Source organism: Bison bison, unplaced genomic scaffold, assembly GCF_000754665.1.
Source record: "Bison bison bison isolate TAMUID 2011002044 unplaced genomic scaffold, Bison_UMD1.0 scf7180017863957, whole genome shotgun sequence".
NCBI lineage: Eukaryota > Metazoa > Chordata > Mammalia > Artiodactyla > Bovidae > Bison > Bison bison.
The window spans coordinates 429636-438900 of NW_011494529.1; the positions used below are offsets into that span (position 1 = coordinate 429636).

Sequence of the window (9265 nt, forward strand, 5' to 3'; positions counted from 1 at the left end):
CTTAAAACTGTTGATTCTTTTTGCAAAGCACTTCACCTTTGCAAATTCAATAATCTACTTTGGCAGATATAAAAACAGTAATGAAGTCCAAAGAGGTTGAAATAACTTGCTTAAAATTACATAAATAGTAAGCAACAAAGTTAGGATTCAAAATCAGATTTTTTTTCCAGCTCCAATTGTCTGTGCTTCTCCCTACTCTCAGCAGTGTTAGTCCATATCTGATTTACAGGGGGTCTTTGGTACTCTCCTGATACTTGTGGAGCTTTCCTTTTATCTTGGAATCTGGTTTGTTCATTATTTCTTAGGCATGTCTTAGTGGTTTTCTGCTTCCAGACCCATTGCTTTCTGCTAGGTAATCAAGTAAGAAAGTCCTCCCACCCTTCCCAAAGAGGATTGGGTCTAATATTAAATCCAAAGTTTACTCTGATTTCAGAATCTTTGTTTTTCAAGGCAGAGTGGTTAGTTGAAAGAGTACTGACTTAGAAGTTAAAGTCAGCGTTGGGTTCCAACACTGATTCTTTCCTTTAGTAGTCGTATGGTTTTTGACCAACTCAATTAATTTCCCTGAGACTTAGTTTCTTTATTTGTCAAATGGGCATTATAATATTAACAGGACTTGTCTTACAGGATAATTGTGACGCTGGAGATCAAATATATGTGATTGGGTATTGTTTGTGTTACTTCAGTCTGTGAAAGGCCATGCTGTTACAGGCCCTGAAGATATCTGATATTATTCAGGGGGCTAATCTTTGAGTATATTGTCTTGCTGTTGTATTTGGAAGGGACGGGGGAAGCGAGAAGCCTGCTGAGGACACACATTTTGGATTTAGGTAGGCCTGGATTTGGATCTGGGTTGTGGTAATTACCAGTTGTACAAACAAGCAGGTTGTTTAATCACTTTGAACTTCAACCTCTTCACTTGAAAAAACGAGTAATCATATCAATCTTATAGAGGCTTTTGAGACTTACCTGAAGTAATATATGTAAGGCATGGCAGCGATTTTAAAAATATTTGTTCTCCGTAAAACATTGCTACAGAATGTCCCAAAGCTTATGATATGTGTCACTGTATTCGTATTTGTGCTCTTAGCATTTAGCATTACCTTCGCATAGTAGGAACTAAAACAATGTTTGCTGGACTAAATGGGCCCTTTAGATGCCTAATATAAACACATTACAACCAACATTGTTTTGTCTTGTTTTGAAAGAAACTGCTGTTTATTTTCTATCCACCTTATTTCTTTTCTGCATAAGAGCCTGGAGAAGGGCAGCTGAGGACCACTCAGTGGTTGTTCCTACCCGTTCAGTCACCTGAGCAGTGGGAGCTGCAGACCAGTCCACAGTGGTGGCTGAGGTCTCCTGTCTTCTGCAGGACCCGCTGGGCAGGCACACTGGTGCCTGTGCCTTCAGACCCGTCTGCAACCTCAGGTGAAGGTGGGAACTGGAGTGGTCCATTCACCCTGACATTCCTCCTTGTGGCCTTCTCAGCACATCCTGCTCATTCTTTTCCATCTCTCCAGCCCCTCTGTAGAAGCAGAGGTGAGGCGTGACCTCCAACAGGTGTACACCCAGGATGGTACCATGTGCATGCAGAACTTACTGGGCAGCATCCATCTCCTCAGACCCACTGAGTGAGCTTCCTTCTTGCTGCAAGGATGTCAGTGTCCACAAGGCACAGAGGAGAATCTGTGTACAGGGCACAGTAGTCGGTGGGTTAACACACAACACTTCCATGAGAGGCTGGTTGTCAGCCCTGGGATCGGTGACCACCAGAAGCCTTGGCTCCCTGAACGCGGCCTGGATCTGGTTAGTGAAGGTTCTGGGAGTGAAGCAGGCAGCAGGGGGGGTGGCTGCAGTGGCAGCAGCAAACTTCAGCACAGCCCTCTGGCCTGTGTTCCTGAAGGATGTGACACTGGTCAGCTGGTTTTTAAACAAGATGGCACAAGCCATCTGCAGAAGCTTCTCCCAGGCCCCCTTCAGATCTAGAATGTAGACACCATCTCTTTTCCTTTAGCAGATGCACTGTTCCATTTGGAAGTCACGGTTGGTGCCACCTAAGTGGGTTCCTGCTGCTTGGAATTTGAGGACATCCTCCCCCTTCATCTGTAGGACATCAAGGGCTCTGGACATTGTGAATGTTTCCCTTTTAGTTATTATGGAAACCCAGGACAGCACCATCTGGACCCCTCTCTGGGTAGTGCAGAGTGGCACACCCAAAGTTCCACTGCTAGTATACCTACTGTTCTGTGGCTGGAAGCCCTACAAAATAAAATGTTAAGGGAATTTTATGCTGAGTAAAACCCCCAGGCTTAGGTACCAGTGTGCCTAAGACCTCAAATTTCTTTCTGGCTCTCAGTATGAAAGTCATGATTATTTCCCTTGCGTCATCCTCCGCATGTGGCTTTTCATCTTACATTCTGGCTTTGCTCCAGGAGACGACATGCTGCCTTATGCCAGGGACCTAGTGAAAGGTCACACCCAGAATGGCCAGGCTGAGAGGAGCTCACTAAACAGTGTGGGTCCCTGACTGCATTCTTTGGTGCTCCACCTCAGTGGGGTAAAAGCAAGAGTGAAAAATTCCAAAGGGGCCTAAAATTTAGAGTTTGGTCTAATAGTATAACTAGAAGGGTTTTTTTTTTTTTTTTGGCTCTGAATTGCTGTAACCAGGAGTGAGTAAGTTTCTGTCATTTCCCCACCAAATGAAAAATGGAATTTATGATGAATGGTTGTTAAATAGAGTGATCTGGACTTATTCTTTCCAGCCTAGTGAGACCCATCCCAACCTTTTACAGACAGTTTCTTAATAGACAGTATGAGAAACCTCAGTGTCCTCTGGAGGTTTTTATAAATGGATGCCAACCCAGCTTTTATTAAACTGGGTTTATATATGTTATCCTTGCCCATCTTGACATACCTCTTCCAGACTCCGCTTGAGCAAGGACAAAATGAGTTGAGGGTTCTTCTGCTGCTGATGCTGAGCTTGAGTGTTTTGTTGTTGTCGCTTCAACTTCATCATTTTTCATATTGTCCCTGAATTTGTTGAAGTTTCTCCCTTTCTCCATTTTTTTTCCATCCCTACATAGATTATGTCTAATGTGGTTGATGTTCACCTCAATCCAACTCAAAGTACTAAAGCAAACATCTATTGAGCACCTGATCAATACAAGGCATGGTGGTGCTGTTTTCTAAAGCTTCAACATGGAATCTTGAGAGCTGTAGCATTCAACACTGTAGCCATTACCCACACATAGCTATCGAAATTTAATTAATTAAAATTTAATGAAATTGAAATTGAACTAGCCATATTTCAAGTGCTCCACAGCTATATATGGGTAGTAGCTACTGTATTAGACAACTCAGATATAAAGCATTTCCATTCCTGTGGAAAGTTCTACTGGACAGTGCTGTTACAAAGATTACAAACATAGCCTCTGGAGCAAATTCATCTTTATAATTCTCAGTTTCTTCATCTGTAAAATGGAACTAATAATAGCAGCTACCTAACAGGGTATTTGTGAGGCTTGAAATAAGACGAGGTATTTAGAGACTTAGCACATTGCCTGGCTGATAGAAGGCCTCTATGGGCGGACCTCGGGGAAAGGGAGGTTGCAGAATACACGATGTTCAAGTAGTGGCTGAATCCAGTGGCTGAAATAGGATAGAAAATAATTTCCCTTTGAGCTAAAAATCTGGAGGTAGACAATCCAGTATCAGTATGGCGTGTTCCAATGGGCAGGATGAGGCGTGCGTCTGCTGTCTGTTCAGGTTCCAGAAGCTTCCTCCTGACATTTTCACTTGTGTCCTATTGGCCCGAATTGTCATCTGGCCACATCTAGCTGTAAAGGAAACTGGGAAATAATATTTTTATCTGGGAAACTGTGTTTCCAGCTAAAATTTTTATTGCTGATAGAAGAAGGGAAAAATGGGTATCAGAAGACACTAGCAGTTTCTAGTCTCTAGACTGAAGCCAGAGTACAGAAGTGTTTAATGCAGTCTAAGGAGTTTGTGCTTTATTGCTTGGGCTCTGTGGAGCTGTTGATATTCTCAGTGTAGAGGGTCAATAGAATTAGAGGCTGTTCATGGTAATGGACTCTGACGTGGTTCCTCATACCAGCAATATTCTCCCCAGCAATATTCAGAAACTTTCAAGAACAGTTACTTTCAATTAACAAATTTCCCTCTTCATCTTCCGACATTCTTTCCTACTCTGCCTCCTTTTTAAGTAAGGGGAAAGGTAGCCTGAAGGGAGGAAATGTGAGCATGCAACCCTTCCACCCGGTAGTCTGCTTTAGACTTCCTCTACGTTATCACTTCCTCCAGGCCCTCTCAAAAAGGGCTGAGAACCACAATGAAAGCCCGTGCAAAGCAAGGAAGACCCAGGGCAGCCAAAAATAAATCAATAAATAACAGCAACAAAAAAAGGCTGAGAGTGGAAACTAGTTCTTCTTCCTAGAGGGTGGGGAGTACTGAATAGAGGGAGGTGGTGTCTTTTTGTTAAGACAGTGTATGCTCTCTCTGAGCACTTGTGTTTACCTCGGACACTGCACTATTGATGGTGTGCCCTGCTGCATTCTAAGCAGCTTGAGGACAGCATTCAGGTCTCACCTGAGTCCATATCCTCTGCAATTAACACAGTGCCTAGGGCAAGGCATATATAAGGTTATGGAATGTCTGGATAAATGCTGAGCCCATGAATGCTGTCTAGATTGCATTAGCCTTAAAGCAGTTGTACTGTAGCTGAAATCCTCATACAATCGATTATTGTTGAGTTTCTGGTGAAAGCATTTCAGGAAAAGGCTAAGAGAAAGATTTGGGTAAGGTAAAGACAATTGTGTCCTCCTGGAATGTGATTCTTTTCAGAGAACATCGGACAGTGTAACAATCAGATAGGCCAAATAGTTTGTATTAAACCCTGAAAGAAGTCCTTCTTTTCTTTCTTTGCCTTTGTCATTTTAGGCACTGGTTTACCAACAGTTCAGTCGCTCAGTTGTGTCCAACTCTTTGTGACCCCATGGACTGCAGCATGCCAGGCCTTACTAAGACAATAAAAAATATACTGAATTTGTGTGCTTATAAGATGTATCCTTAGGTAAGCCACTCCAATGAGATTTTTAAATCAATGAATATTTATTGTCTGTGTGAAGCACTATGGTAGGGGCCATAAGGACTAGAAATAGATAAATAAAAGAACCAGTCCTTGCTTTCAAAGAATTTACAATCAACAAACACTGCTAGGTTGTAGGAATCTAAATATGGTTGACTAAGCCTCACAAGGGGCTTACAATATGGTATGAAAAGCAGGCAGATAAACATGACTACATGTACTATGATTTAGTGTTTGAACCTTTCTCAGGGCCAAAGGTACATATTTTGGTTAAAAATTTAAAGAAATTGTCCATTTGAGATATTGTAAAATCTGTAGACACCTTCTAGTTACTAGTATGTAAACTGTTTTTGGAGAATTTTGTATTTTAGGGGTGGCAGGGATATGATATGCAACTGGAGGTGGGGGGCAAAAAAAAGAGGGTTGGTCATTTCGAAGTGACATTAAATTATCTTTTGACACCAGCTGTATCTTTTTTACAAAAGAAAATGGAAACAACTGTGTCCTTGACCTTCAAAAAGAAATTGACTTACCTAGCTTAACTATTCAAACAAACAACTGTGTACTCTCTTCAATTCCTATGATGATTTTGATTTACTGTAAATGACTGAATTTAATGAACTAAATTATGCTATTTAAATGCATTTTGTGAATGGTATTGTAGTTTGTTACAAAGCATTATGTCTATGCTAAATTGTGCTGTAAATGATATGGTATGGAACATATGTGCTGTATTCATAATTTAACTGTGGCTATGGAGTGCCTTCTTGGATAGGACATACTGAAAAAGGAGCCTTTATTTACCTGGTGAAATGAAGGTGATATCTCAGCAAATCACTAGGTCTTACTGACCTTGGCAGAATTACAGTGCTAATATTTTCACATGGATGAACTGTTCTTGAACAATTTCTCTAATGTATATGGCAGAAATAGGCTTTCCATTAAAACTAGGTATATATGGTGTATCTTCTCTTTCCATTTTTTTCCCCTTCAACAAATATTTACTGCAGTCATAGCAAGGATAATTCCCCCTCCATTAAGGTTCATGTTTTCTCCTGGCCTCTCAAATGGTAGAGATAATAGAAATCAAAGGTTTGTCCTGCAGTTATGCTGGACATGTTCTCTGAAAGGAGTTGGCATTAGATAATACCCTGCTCTTCTTCTTTCAGAGTAATTTGAAAGGTTTTCTTTTTTATAAGAGTAAATGCTGAGGCCAAAATAGCATCTTTATTACTGATACAGGCTATGTTGGCTTAGTGTGGGGGCTGAATGGAATTTCTAACAAAATCCTGACATTAGATATACTTACCCAGTTGGTCCTGGGCTTTCTTACATGGAAAGACAGCTTAGGTAAGACTTTTAACATGGTAACACAGAAGAACTGTACAAAAAAGATCTTCACGACCCAGATAATCATGATGGTGTGATCACTCACCTAGAGCCAGACATCCTGGAATGTGGGCAAGTGGGCCTTAGGAAGCGTCACTACGAACAAAGCTAGTGGAAGTGATGGAATTCCAGTTGAGCTATTTCAAATCCTAAAAGATGATGCTGTGAAAGTGCTGCACTCAATATGCCAGCACATGTGGAAAACTCAGCAGTGGCCACAGGACTAGAAAATGTCGGTTTTCATTCCAATCCCAAAGAAAGGCAATGCCAAAGAATGCTCAAACTACTGCACAATTACACTCATCTCACACGCTAGTAAAGTAATGCTCATAATTCTCCAAGCCAGGCTTCAGCAATACGTGAACCATGAACTTCCAGTTGTTCAAGCTGGTTTTAGAAAAGGCAGAGGAACCAGAGATCAAATTGCCAACATCCACTGGATCATGGGAAAAGCAAGAGAGTTCCAGAAAAACATCTATTTCTGCTTTATTGACTATGCCAAAGCCTTTGACTCTGTGGATCACAATAAACTGTGGAAAATTCTTCAAGAGATGGGAATACCAGACCACCTGACCTGCCTCTTGAGAAACCTGTATGCAGGTCAGGAAGCAAAAGTTAGAACTGGACATGGAACAACAGACTGGTTCCAAATAGGAAAAGGAGTACATCAAGGTTGTATATGCAGAGGACATCATGAGAAACGTGTGGCTGGAGGAAACACAAGCTGGAATCAAGATTGCTGGGAGAAATATAAATAACTTCAGATATGCAGATGACCCTACCCTTATGGCAGAAAGTGAAGAAGAACTAAGAGCCTCTTGATGAAAGTAAAAGAGGAGAGTGAAAAAGTTGGCTTAAAGCTCAACATTAAGAAAACTAAGATCATGGCATCTGGTCCCATCACTTCATGGCAAATAGATGGGGAAACAGTGGAAACGGTGTGAGACTTTATTTGTTTGGGCTCCAAAATCACTACAGATGGTGACTGCAGCCATGAAATTAAAAGACGCTTACTCCTTAGAAGGAAAGTTATGACCAACCTAGACAGCATATTCAAAAGCAGAGACATTACTTTGCCAACAAAGGTCCGTCTAGTCAAGGCTATGGTTTTTCCAGTGGTCATGTATGGATGTGAGAGTTGGACTATAAAGAAAGCTGAGCACCGAAGAATTGATGCTTTTGAACTGTGGTGTTGGAGAAGACTCTTGAGGATCCCTTGGACTGCAAGGCAATCCAACCAGTCCATCCTAAAGGAGATCAGTCCTGGTGTTCATTGGAAGGACTGATTTTGAAGCCACCACCCCAATACATTGGCCACCTGATGCGAAGGGCTGACTCATTTGAAAAGACCCTGATGCTGGAAAAGATTGAGGGCAGGAGAAGAAGGGGATGACAGAGGATGAGACAGATGGATGGCATCACTGACTCAATGAACATGGGTTTAGGTGGACTCCGGGAGTTGGTGATGGACAGGGAGGCCTGGTGTGCTGTGGTTCATGGGGTCACAAAGAGTCGGACACGACTGAGCAACTGAACTGAACTGAACTGAAAACAAAGAATTTGTGCTTTCTCCAGATAGGCTCATCTCAAGAGAAAGAGGAGTTGAGGTAATGTAAACACTCTTTACAAAGTTTATCAGTTTGGTTCAAATGGGTAAAGGGAAAGAGCGAGGCCTTAGTTATCTCACAGGAAGGAAACATTAGGCAAAAGAAAAAAAAAATCATTCCCCAATAATAAGTAGACTTTTCAAATAAAGGAATTAGTTCGAAAGTTTATTGCTAGGGAGAAATCCATAGGATCTGTTACACAAATGATGATGACTTTTATGATGATAACTCCATTTTTTTCCCCCACTGAAGGATATCTTCATGATAGCAATACTTCTATCATTTTCTAGATGAAGAGACAACAGCTTGGGGCCAGGAAAACTTGTTTAAAAAATTCAAGTGGTCATTTTCAGTATTTAAGTGCTGACCATTATACACTGTTGACATAGCATAAGACTAAAAGTAAAGAGACTTTGGCTCTCAGAGAAGTTACATGATCATTAGCTCTGTCTTAGCTCAAGCTGTAATAACAAAATGCCATAGACTGGGTGGCTTAAACAGCAGACATTTATTTTCTCACAGATTGGAAGGCTAGAAGTCCAAGACCAGAGTTTCAGCAAGATTGGTTTCTGGAGAGGACTCTCCTCCTGGCTTGAGCGTGGTGCCCTTCTTGCCATGTGCTTATGTGACCTCTTCTTTGTGTGCACTCAGACTGAACAAGCTCTCCAGTGTCTCTTCTTATAAGGAACTAATCCTATTATGTCTGAAACCCTCCCTTATGATCTCTGTGCTTAGTCACTCAGTCCTGTCTGACTCTTTGCGACCCCATGGACTGTAGCCCTCCAGGCTCCTCTGTCCATGGGGATTCTCCAGGCAAGAATACTGGAGTGGATTGCTATGCCCTCCTCCAGGGAGGGCAACCCAGGGATCAAACCCAGGTCTCCTGCATTGTGGGTGGATTCTTTACTGTCTGTGCCACCAGGGAATCCCATGAATACTGGAGTGGGTGGCTTATCCCTTCTCCAGGGAATCTTCCCAACCCAGGTATTGAACCTGGATCTCCTGCATCACCTGCATTGTAGGCAGATTCTTTCCCACTGAGCCACTGTGGAAGCCCTCATTATGAGTTCAGTTCAGTTCAGTTCAGTCACTCAGTCATGTCTGACTCTGCGACCGCATGAAGCGCAGCACGCCAAGCTTCCCTGTCCATCACCAACTCCTGGAG

At 42.0% G+C, this 9265-nt stretch overlaps 1 pseudogene; it reads right to left on the reverse strand.

Annotated features, from left to right (window-relative positions):
* Positions 1-1321: 1321 nt before the first annotated feature.
* On the reverse strand, positions 1322-2130 carry LOC104984241 (annotated as a pseudogene).
* Positions 2131-9265: the final 7135 nt, after the last annotated feature.